The sequence below is a fragment of the Trachymyrmex septentrionalis genome, unplaced genomic scaffold (assembly GCF_001594115.1).
Source record: "Trachymyrmex septentrionalis isolate Tsep2-gDNA-1 unplaced genomic scaffold, Tsep1.0 scaffold129, whole genome shotgun sequence".
Classification (NCBI taxonomy): Eukaryota; Metazoa; Arthropoda; class Insecta; order Hymenoptera; family Formicidae; genus Trachymyrmex; species Trachymyrmex septentrionalis.
Window position 1 is genome coordinate 1658503 of NW_017304428.1, and position 12817 is coordinate 1671319.

General features: G+C 28.4%; 1 protein-coding gene across 1 annotated transcript in view; it reads left to right on the plus strand.

Annotated features, from left to right (window-relative positions):
- The first annotated feature begins 9400 nt into the window (after window positions 1-9400).
- The window catches only part of LOC108756633 (glutamate receptor ionotropic, NMDA 2B), a 171733-nt gene continuing 168316 nt past the window's right edge, over window positions 9401-12817 (plus strand). The window contains exon 1 of the mRNA XM_018500601.1: window positions 9401-9551. The gene's annotated coding sequence lies outside the window, so the exon portion shown is untranslated. The remainder of the gene's footprint in view (window positions 9552-12817) is intronic.

Genomic DNA, 12817 nt, shown 5'->3' on the forward strand with positions numbered 1-12817 from the left:
GTAAATATATATCTGTTACATATTTCTATATAATATAATATTATAAAGAAAAGATAATATCTTTATAAATATGCTTACTGAGGGAAACTAATTTCTAATACAAACAATAGAATCGAGCGTCATAAAATTTATCATATAGAGTTGACGAATTCGTCAACTCTTATATGATAAATTTTCTTTTAACTAATTCTAACAACCATTGGCAACAATGTAACAGTCAGCTGACTTTATTGATAGCTGCTAGATATTTTAACTCTAAATAGAGTGATCAGTAAATAAATAAATGTGTTAACAATAAATATGTCAAACACGTCAGTTTGTTATGTAGTGATTTGTAATGAGTTCTGCATCGATTGCCGAAAGCTATTCATAGTCTGCATTCGAAAGCGATGCAGGATCGTGCTCTGAAACAGAAAGATAAAACGGACCACGCCCTTTCCTACGTAGAGATTCCCATCACGCATAGGCGAGCCTGTAAGAAACATATCTCTCGAGATAAATGTTGTAAAATTATTCCCGATTACTCTCTTAAATATTTGTTATTCACTTTTCGTATATCTTCTTGGCAAATATCATATTGGCAGATAAAACGGTATCTCAGTTTCGCTAAAATATTTAATCACTAGAATCGAACTACTATATAAATTTTTAATTTATAATTTGCATTTATACAGTATTTGCATTAATGATAATTTTAAAACATATATTAACTTCAAGAAATTAATAATTATAACAAAAAGTTATTTAAAAAATTACAAAAGATATGAAGGACACATAAGAGTCAAATAAACAATTAAGAGTGTAAAAAGATAAAATATAAAGTATATTTAGTTGTATAAATTAAAAAATTACAGAAAAAATTTTATTGTTAATAAATCTGATCGAAATAATATTAGCAGCACAGTATTTTTAACAGATGTTTGCTCCATATTCTTTAGACATTAAAATTATGATAAAATTTCAAAATTTTATGATATGATAAATTTAGTAATTTTTAAAAAATTTCTGCAGAAAGCGAAACGTTTATCTTCATCAATTATCTACGATTTATGTAATGGAACGTATTTTAGTTACATTTGAGATAAAAACAGATATAAAGCAAAAATAATTATAACAGATAGCATATATATGACTATTAACTTTTAAATACTTTTGATTTAGGTTAATGTTACATATTTATTATACATGTTACACATATTTTATGGAGATATTTTTGCCTACAGTAAACTTGCAAACTATGAATATGGATGAAAAAATATGGCATGACAAAAACATGCTGCTACATTTCTGACAAATATTTACTATTTACATATTTTTGGTGACTTAGTCTTATAAATCTGATTCTTTTATATCCCAGTAAAAAGTAGAAGATGATCGAGCGATCTTTATAAATGCAGTGGTATTACAGATATTACTATTATATGACAAAATTTATTTCGATAGGATTGAGCTGACTGAATAAAATATTAAGGGAGTGGAAGGAACTAACAAAAAATTCGTGAGATTTGCGAGCACGTATTTAAAAAATTTTTGCAATATAATTTTCGTAACATTATCTGATCAGCAAAATGTGGACGCTAAATGAAAAAATTCCTGTCATATTTGTCTGAATTCCAAAGTGCTAAATACACATGGGACGAAATTAAAAGAAAATCGATTTAATTCAATGAAAATATGACTTTAACAATGTCAGTCGAGATAGCATGTTATTGTCGCTGTTTTTTTTATTTTGTATCAAACATTACGATGAATTGAACTTGTTTTAACATTCCAATGTCGTGACATGACCGTGAATGCAGTAAGCGCGAGATAAAAAAGTCGATACTATATCTATTCCGAATAAAAAGGACGGAAAACTGGTGGGCAGAACTTTGTGCAGAATTGGAATGGATAAGCAAAACTTTGAAGATACATTGTGCATTTGTAATGTCGTCAAGTAGATTTTTTCGCGATGCTGATTGCACTTAAATGTAAAAGTACGTGTTACGATTAGAGGACTCACAGAGCAGCTATCTGAGGCGTTTTCCAAGTTTTGCGTTAGGTGAATTGAGTCATAAATTTCTTTTATGTTTCTGATAAATAACAGTATATACGGTTCTATTATTCACGTATAATAGTGATTCACAACTAATTTTAGCATAAATGTGAAGAAAAAACTAAAAATTCAATATTTTTCAAGGAAGAAATTAATTTTAATATAATTATTAATATAATTATTAATATTAATTTTAATATTATTTTTATTAATAAAAATTTAGTAATTCTAAAAAATTACGGATTCGTTCTGTTGAAATATCTAAACATTTAGCTAGATGGAGCTCTGAAAAATAATTTTGTTAAACCATCAAAATAATTATGTAGGACGTTCAAGCTGGTTGCCAAAATGTCAAAACTTTTTACCGCATTGCTCATCATGCTTGAATTTTCTACGGAATTATTTTGATAGTCTGACAAAATTATTTTTAGATATATGTGTATCAACTAAATTTTTTAAAGATATATTATCAATTGTTCTTTCCGTGTTTATAATTAATTGCTACGTAATAACTTCTTAATCTTAATTTAAACGTAACTAATACCAATGATTTTCCAAACATTAATACTACATTTATACTTTAATTCATTTACAATTACAGGGTTGACGGTTGTTGAAAGATTACTTACAATAGTTTAACAATATTTTTCTAATAAATAAATGTTTTATGACAAAAATAACTTGTGTGATCGCAGTGTACTAAAGCTCTTTTATTTATGCACGTAGTGGTTTTAAAAGCTTAATATTGCAGCTTTCGTCCCTATCGAAATTACATGTAAATGAATTCCTGGAAAAAGAGCAAAAGACCGGCGTTCTGTCACCATCGAACTGTATTTGCATCCAATCTCATCAATAATATGAACCACATGAAACTTTCAACAATGTTCGCTTCGAATAAAATCGCGTGAATGAATTTATAAGAAAGTGCTACCAATTGATGAGCGAATTTCCTTAAGAACTTTTGTTACTGTTGAAAGTCAGAGTCTTGCTCGAAAACACATACCTGTTGCAGTTCCGAAAGTTGTCGAAGTCATTCGGTAAAAAGCACTGCCCTTTCGTCGAGACGAGTTTAGCGTTGAAGAGGCGTTTGGGACTCATTCTTTTTTCTGAACATTCCAACGAGAACCGCCAAATCCGAATGAGAAATTATGTTTTTGTTAAACCGACTATCATAAGTTAAAAGTTTATAATTCCTGATTGTTGACCTTTCTGCAGATTTCGGATATTATCTGTAGAATTTTTTGACCCCCTATGTTTTAACAAACTATGTTCTTTAGATCTGTTTTCCTTATTAAAACTTGAAGTAGGAAAATTGATTTTTTTCGCCAATATACGTTGACGATTTTATCAGTATTACGGTTTAATAATTCAGCAATGTAATGGATAGAGAGTGTACTTATTAAATATATTGTAATATTATATTCTGTAAAATGCAATTTCCGCTTGATAAAAATTTAATTTAATACATTAAAAATATTCAATATTGAAAACAATGGTATATTATATATTAGGGTATATTATATATTCTTCGAAGAAAAAAATACTCAACGAATTATCGATGTAAATTTTTGCGAATAACTTTATAGATTCTTTGCAATTAAACTGTATAATACTGCAGCTTGTAAAATTGACACTTCTATAAATTCAAAAAGAGACTATCAAATTTAAGCATAGTGCTCATGATTTTGACGCATTGTCTTGAAGGAATTTTCTTAATTAATTTGCGAGTCTAACATTCCTGAGTGTCACTGTCAGCTGCGTTTCCGGATTTTGCAGTATTTCGTGTCTCTTCATGCCACTGACGGTTCTTCATTCATATGAACAACCATCCTATTACAAATAAGCGGTGGTGATGTTGATAATAGTGGTTTCCGGAAATCAATAGAAACGACGGAATAGATTTAATAATTTGATTGTTCCTGTCAGTAAATAAATGTCTACCTAAATATTTGCTATTGTGAAGGCAATTTGTGTAAACTTCAAACAATTTATATGAACTTGGATCAATCGATACAAAAGTAATAATGTGTGAAACCGTCCAATGTACGATTCCAAATTGTTATGAGGTGAACAGCGATAATAGGTATTTTGCCCTTTAAATATTTCAGATTTTGTTTTCGTGAAGATTGATATATGTCGAGCTGCATTTGTACGTTCTGAACCAAGAGAATATCTTAAAATCATTTATCATTGGTATACATATAGAATATATAGGTTAAAGGGTACCTACACCAACTTGAGTTGCAAAGCTTCAGGATATGTTCCATAATTTATCTTAGTTTCATGAACGTATCTTACAAAGCATTTAAACATATATGTAACAGTTTAATGAATTTAATGTATAATTAATGTATAATTTGACAACGTTTGTAATAAAGAAATACTTTTCGTATATTCGTATCATATTCGATTCATATTCGCTTGAATCGACGCGAATCTCAGATAACATTTTTAAATAATATTCAGCTAGTTTATACGTATATCTAGTTACAAATCAATTTTTTGCTAACTAGTAAAATTCCACTTAATTAATATGTACTCGGAAGAGTAGACTGGAGGAGGTTAAATGCGGCCACAGCATATAATTATTGTATCACATGCAATTATTCACAAATAGAAGTTGGTCAGCGCCATTGGTATTTTGCTAATTAGTCTTGGTGATTAACAGGGAAACTGGAATTCCTCCTAGCCAACTACACTATATCCCAGGTTGACATTACGGTTATGCGATGTCACGTGGAAACCTTGAGTCCCTTATGATGTGAAACTTAGTTAAAATCGCACACTCAAAGATTAGTTCAGGAATTTCATCAAGAAAGGGTTACGGCGTCTTTAACCTGTGACGGTTATATTATACCTAGCACCACTGAAGCTAAGCTGCTTCTACTGCTGGATAACATGCGTTTAACTGAAACTATAATTCGATATAGTTTCCTAGCGATTAGAAAGTTCATTGTGAGCGTATCCACGGCTGATTACTTTATAGTAATTTGGATATACGGATTATGCGATTATTAACCGGAAGTGTAAGCCCAATGTCAATGTTTAGACTAATACAGTTTATTACCAAATCAATAAAGAAACTTATGAAGTCAATAAATTTCCTTTGAAACAAAAAAAGAAATCGACTGCTGTTTAAAGATATGTTTACAATTCAAAGCATTACCAAAAATATAAAAATTTAATAAATTAGTTTAAAAGTTATTTTATTTTTTGTTTGTTTTCTGGTTTTTGTAAATGTAAAACTATGTAATATTTATTTGCAAATTTGATAAGAAAGTAGCATTACGAATTAAATCAAAATTTTCACATACACTTTAAAAAATATTTATGCCATAAAGTTTATTTAGATCCATTTTATCGTTAAAAAATTATTTATTTAAAGCTGTAGCAAAATATGATATTTGTGCTGAATTTAAAAGTAAAATAATTCGTTTCTTTTTGCACTTGATTCCAAAGCGTATTTACGACAAAATTTTTTGATTGATATTGACTGATATATTGGCTCTTTTTAGTTGATTTTTTTGGTTGATTCTTTTAATTGATATTTTTTATTTAACCGAAACATGCTCAATGTACCGATGGTTATTGTCATAAAATTATTCAATTTTTTATGTAAGAAGAGAATTTACATAAGTCAATTTTTAATGTATTAAGTAATCTTTCTCCTCAAGAGATATAAAAATATTATTTCATGCTAGGAGAAAATTATTTAATGTTAAAAAAATATTATTTATACATATATGTATACTAGACTGCCAAAGAAAACAAAATATTTTTTTTTAATAGACCATTTGGCTCAAAAACTTCCATTTCATTCCAAAAAAATATCTCTAAATTTTTATCGAAAAATATTAAGATTTAGAGGTCACTAGTAAACGATTTTTAAATCAAAGTTTCGATTTTCATTAATACATGCTTAATTTGATGCAAAAATTGCTTAATCCAGATTTCAAAGGTGGTACTGTATGTTTTTTAATCGCTAAATACGATGCAATAGTTTATTTAATCTAACGATATACGCTTTAGAAGAAATATAGCCCGATTAATGCGAAAAAATGATCAAATTTCGATTTTAGTAAGGTCCCAAGCGTTCAAATTGTGTCATTTTTTCACATTAATTGGGCAGTATTTCCTAAAGCATATGTCGTAGGATTAAATGAACTACTGCATCATGTTCAACGATTAAAAAAACATACATTACCACCATTTGAAATCCGGATTAAGCATTTTTGCATTAAATTAAATATGTATTAAGAAACATCGAAACTTTGATTTAAAAATCGTTTTCTACCTCTAAATCTTAATTTTTTTAAATAAAAATTTAAGAGTGTTCTTTTGGCATGGAAGCTTTTGAGCTAAGTGGCCGATTAAAAAAAATATTTTTTTCCTTGGCAGTGTAACGTATACACAATACTACAATTAAAACAAAAAAGTTTTATATTTATTTCTACAAATTAATCTTTGATATTACAATGATAATTAAAATAGTTAATGAATAATAAATTTCAAATAAGATACATGCACGTATAATCATATTAATAATAGATAAAATATTACTATTTCGATAAAATATTATTTTTGCACATCTTTACAAAGTAATTTGGAAATTATTTGGAATCTGTCCTAATTTCATATTCTCTATATTGGCATTTACGCAAATGGCTTTACATGCTTTTTTTATTTCACATGCTCTCCAATCGGCTTCAAAATCAAACACGGTTTTGGTGTTCGAAATGGAACGAAACGACCTGTAAACTGTATTGTCGAAAACCTTTCGTAGAAATCGTATTTTTCCGGTCACCATGAGAATGACGAGCGCGTTAGGATGTCGAAAACAAAAATCTCTGTAGGAAGTGATGGTATATCTTTTGTCGATATCTTTTTTCTATGTTCCTTTTGGGATTTCCGTGAGTATAGGGGATAAATCCTCTAGATATATTCACGATTTTTCATAGTTCTTCATATTGTAGTCATACTTAGAGTAACGTAGTTATCCACTCCGTATGGATCGATGTCGGTACTTTTCATCCTGCTTTCCTCTTCCCGACAGTCTCGTAGATAGGCACTGCAATTTTTCGTTCTTTCATGAGAATTCCACGGTCCTGTCGAAGCATATAAATGATGCTATTATCTAAGCCATACCATTATCCTTTGACGTAGCTTTGAACAATGCTCTTAAGAGATACTCAACAGGATTTTTATTATTATAATTTGTTTACTGTTGTCGAACATTTACCGAATTATCTTTCTACGTAATCTAAAAGATTTGAAATTTTTTATATGATGAAGCTAATATATGAATGTTTTTCATACATTTATTAGGATCTTTCTTTATCTTTACATTTGTTAAAGAATTGTTAAAAATTTTTTTGATGTCTATAATTAATCTATAGCCCAAAATTATTTATAAATCCATTAAAGAAAATTTAAATTTTATTAAATTTTTTTTAGAAAAGATAAGCTTATAGTTGACATTATTATTGTCTTACGTGTTATATTCTTCGACGATGCTTGCCGCTTGAAGTTCCTTCACTGCATGGCGGTAGACATTGTCTAGAGTAATCCTCTCAAGGATATATATTCTAACTATGAGTTAACGCGTTAACGCGTTATACAGCCTCCCTTGAGAAACATAAGTACAAACTCACGTACAGAAGTTATTGTGACACAAATAGTTGGAGCGAATATCGAAGTTTATAGAAAATTATATTGTCATCCACGATATTATTACGAAAATTAATTATCGTGATAACATAACTTATCACGAAATTATACTAAACATATAATATGTCTTATTTTAATAGTTAATACAAATAATTTATTTTAATAGTTAATACAAACAACTAATTAAGAGAAAGCATTAATGCAATATGCATTCAGCATTAATGCATTCTGCATATTTATCAAAGTGTGATCTCTTGCTATCTGGTAATGTTTGGTATTTTACATACAAAATGTTATAGAAAAATATTGAGAACATAAGAAATGTATGATATACTTCAAGCAAAAGAATTGTGTTGAAAAAAAATGTTTTATATAAATTTAATTTATAAATTTAATTTAATCTTTTAAAGAAAATTGAATAATTCTTTTTTGATCAATTTTATTTTAAAGAATTGAATTTATTTTTATACAATTAAAATACATGTTTATGAAATTTTAATAATATATGATTTAGATTTTGCTTGATGAATTTTCTACAATATATACAATTAACAATCTGATACTTAACCAAACTCATACATGTATGTAGAAGCTATTAAGAGTTATTTTAATTCCATAATTTAATGGTTCTTATATTAAAAAATTAATTTTATTCTTTGTATTTTAACTACTTTGTAACGTGTTTGAAATTACGACAACTTAAAAGAAACATTTCTCTTACAAGATTAAATAATTATAACAAAGTCTATTACACATATATAACTAGAAATATTAATATAATATAAATATTAGCATAAGAAAATTGATGTAATAAAATTAGTATAAATTAGATAAAAAAAGAAAATTTTATTTTAATTTTTCAATGTTTTTTAGTATCATTAGAGATTTAGAAATTTTTTTTTTGATAATATTTAAAAAGACATACAAAATCACATAAAACAATTCAGGTTTATACAAAATATCCCTATAAAAATTTTTGTTTTTTTTTATTGGATAAAGATAAAATATTTGAGGTAATCATTTTTCTCTTTATTTCTTTCTCTCTCTCTCTCTCTCTCTCTCTTTCTCTCTCTCTCTCTATTTTTTTCTCTTTTATACATACATGTGTTTACATGCTCCGTTTCTATATATATATATATGGATAATTCTATATATAAAAAGAAATTTAAAGGGACAGCTCTATAGAAAAGCAAATGATGGTTGTACATATTCGATTAACATATTTATTTCACGTTTTGGAAAAGCATCGGTTGCTGTTTTTTTACTCAACATAATTCAGATATATTCCGCACATTAGCCGTTTCCCCATGAGAATCTCACGTATCGTAAGGCAATTATGGGATCGTGGTCTCCCTCACGACGTACAGGATCAATCGCGATCCACATAAGATACTCTGTACCATACGCCGCGCCGGACCGACACGAAGAGGTGGTGCCCCGAAGACGCAGAACTATACTCCGGAGTTTCGGGGTGAAACGCGTGCGCGGGTGGTTTTAATCGGGGGCGGGGGTGCGGTCACGGGGACAGTATCGTCGCTCTTCAGTTGGGTTTGGTACGCGTCTCGCGACTGGCCACTGTGCGCCTCTCCGCAGAGAGCATCTTAGTTCTCTTTTCTATCTCTGTCTGGCAAACTTATCTCGTGAGTCGCGCGTGAAACTCGCGATGTAGAGAACTCTTTTCCGTACATTTATGAAGACTGCTGAAATTTTTCGTTTGATTATCGATCACTTGTCCGAATTTGTCGAAGCAACGACTACGGATGTCACATACGTGTTTGGGAGTTGAAGAGTGTGTTTACTGGTTATACTTTCTTCAAGGATTTGGCGAACTGTCACATGATTACGAGGGGTGAGTTGGCTTATTTGTATGAAAATTATTGATTTAAATTTATCGGGAACACATAGAAATTATTTGTCTCGTGGAAAAGACGACTAGTGTGAGGTGAATGGTTAAGTTGGCGCCGGACAGTTGACGTAACCAAGCTATGTAGGTGTATAGAGAGGAGAATTGGCCTTGTGATTCTGCGGAATGTGTAAAATAAATGGACGATATGACTTGCAGCTTTACTTAAAAGCAGCATTAATGAATGATGAAAAGTTACTGATTTTGACTTACTCATTTTGACTTACTCGTTAATTATTCGGAAATTATAAGGAAAGGAACAAGTTGATGGGAGGTGGGGGAGAGATTAAAATGTACGCATATTCATGCAACATAATTATCCAAGGGATGTCTTAAGGACGTCCAGAGGACTTGAAAATATCCCCAGCAGAGCTGTGTTGTAATTAGAAAATATTTATCAAGTAATATCGCAATATTACTTAAGATATTTACCTTTATCTTTTAAATCTATAAAAAATATATTATTAAATCCATGTTGTCAATTGCTTTGCATTGCATGTGAAAATAAAATATACGATGTCAACTATCGAATTTTAGTGTTTTCAATTTTGAAAGATTGCATGCAATCGATGAGTGATACACAATGAAGATGCAGGCATATTTATAGAGAAATGATCTAAAGACCATTGTAAAATAACTTACTGATTACATGAAAATTGTAAAAATATAAATTATGTCCATAAACTATTAAATATTATATCACTGCATATTGCGTCCAAGCAACTAATTATAAAGTAATATCTTAAGAAATAATTTGTATGCGAAGTAAAGAATGACAATCAAATAGAATAATTTTATAAAGCTGAAATAAAAAGTATTCTTGATGTTGTAGAATCTAATCAACTACTCAATTTCTATTATTCTATTTGAAAAGTTTAACTGAAAAGTTTTAATTGTTATTATTGAGAAATTCTTGTGTCTAATGAAGTAATTGAGAAAGTTTGAAAATAGTAGCAAAATTAAAAAAATTTATTTAAAAATAAAAGACTTAAAAAAAGTCGAAAATAAATTTGAAGAACTTAAACATATATGAAATCCAAAATAGAATATCTTTTTACATAATATTTGCTAAAATATTTTGTGTTTATTTTAGCTACGTTAATAAGAATATAATGTAATAAAACAAATGCTTATTCGCGTATAATATTTTATTTTAGAATATTTATTATTTTGTTTCTTATATCCGATTATTTTCTCATATGTGTAATGACGTTGCAGAAGCTTTGAACATATATTAGTAAAACAAAATTATGTTATTTTTGAAAGAAAAGGATAATGATGAAATGTGTTTAGCTAAAGAGAAAATAATAATGTGTATAAATAAAGGTAGCCAGATGTTAATTGCAACTGCTTCGATAATCTCGTTCAAGTTATTTGGCAGTAGGACGCAATCGAGTATCGATTCGCGTTCTATTTAATGCGGAACTCTTGTGCGTACGACACCGCACACTTTGGAAGGAAGGCATTCGCCAAGTGGCTTAATTTAATCGTAGAAATATATAATTGTAAAATATTTCAAAATCGATGCCAATTGTAATGACTTATTTTTCAAGTCAAGGATAACAGTAAATTTGTATCGTTTTATATGCCGTTTTATATACTCTTTGCTTATGGTGTATTATATTTTGAAGAAATATTGCAAAATTTTAATCATTTTTCTTTATATGTTAGAATAAAAAAATACAATAAAATAATATATATATATGTTGAAAAATTAATTTAAAATATTTGAATCACGTTATACGAAAACAAGATTAATTTATTCTCTGCACCAATTACTATTATATATAAATTATTGTTTGATAATTTGATTTTTGTTTTTTTATGTTTACTATAGCAATAATATATTGTCGTATATTAATTAGTATATATATGTGTGTGTGTGAATATTATGTTAGTTACGAATTTATTTGTGCATTCTTAGAGTAAGCGTGTTATGAATGCATATATAAATTCTACGTAATCGGATTATTAATATCAATTTTATGCATAATCGCATGATAATCACCTTTGCATTTGTTGTATTGTAATAATTTATAAAGAAAAACATTTGCTTATGGTATCTATACATCATTAAGTAATTATTCTCTCTTTCTCTCCTTCTCTCATTTCTCTTTCTTTCTCTCTCTTTCTCTCAATTTTTTTTTCTTTTTCCGCGGGAATTACTGTTCTGACGTTGATTATTATTTTAATAGTGATTCCAAATATTTCAAATTAATTTTTCAACATATATATATTATAATATTTCATTGTATTTTTTATTCTAACATGTAAAGAAAAGTAATTAAAATTTTGCAATATTTCTTCAAAATATAATACACAATAAGGAAAGAGTATATAATGATAATAAATGTATCGCTTATAATTGACAATAGTTTTCGTGCTATTCTATTGTATTGATCGTTTGTACGAATAATTCATACACTAATTCGAATGTATAAGCTTTACCAATGAAAAGCAAATGGAAACGATCTACCTCCGCACTATACTATTAAGGGCGAACAGTTTAATCCTTCATTTAGCACAGTCAAAGTGACTTTAATTGCGCATTTTGTGGTCATAAGTCCGCAAATTGCCACTCGGTTATGTAGTTCGACATATCGTTTCTGACGATTTACTTATGTAGTTGCTAAACTTTATGAATTAAATGTAGCAAACGGATGAGTAAAATTAATATTTATTCTTATTAGTATCTATTATTGGTATTGTTATCCAATGTAAAATCATTTTGTTGATACATTATTATACATCCCATTTTACATCCATAAATTTCTGTGAATATGATTTATTAATTACTTAAATGCATAATACTTATTGTAACAAATTTGTTTGAATTGTGCCACATACATTTTTTTAATGTGTGTTGTTAACTTAAATTAGATGAACTTGAAATAGACTTTATTGTTTATATATTATTTATTAAATGAAAAATGTAGAATTAATTTTTCAGTAAAGATTTCCAGTCGGTAATACTTAAAAGATTTTATTTACTGTGTGGAATATTTATTATTAATAGTATATAAATTGTCTTTAGGGTCTAAGGACGTCTAAGTGATGAAAATTGTTAATTAACTATCAAGCCACATATGTCGATGAACTTGAAGGGCACAAAGTGCTTAAATAAATGAAGTACAAATAGCTGCTGTCAAAATTGATTGGCCTAATGGTGCATTTTAGGGTCTAAAATCATGATTATAAGATAGTCTCTGAAA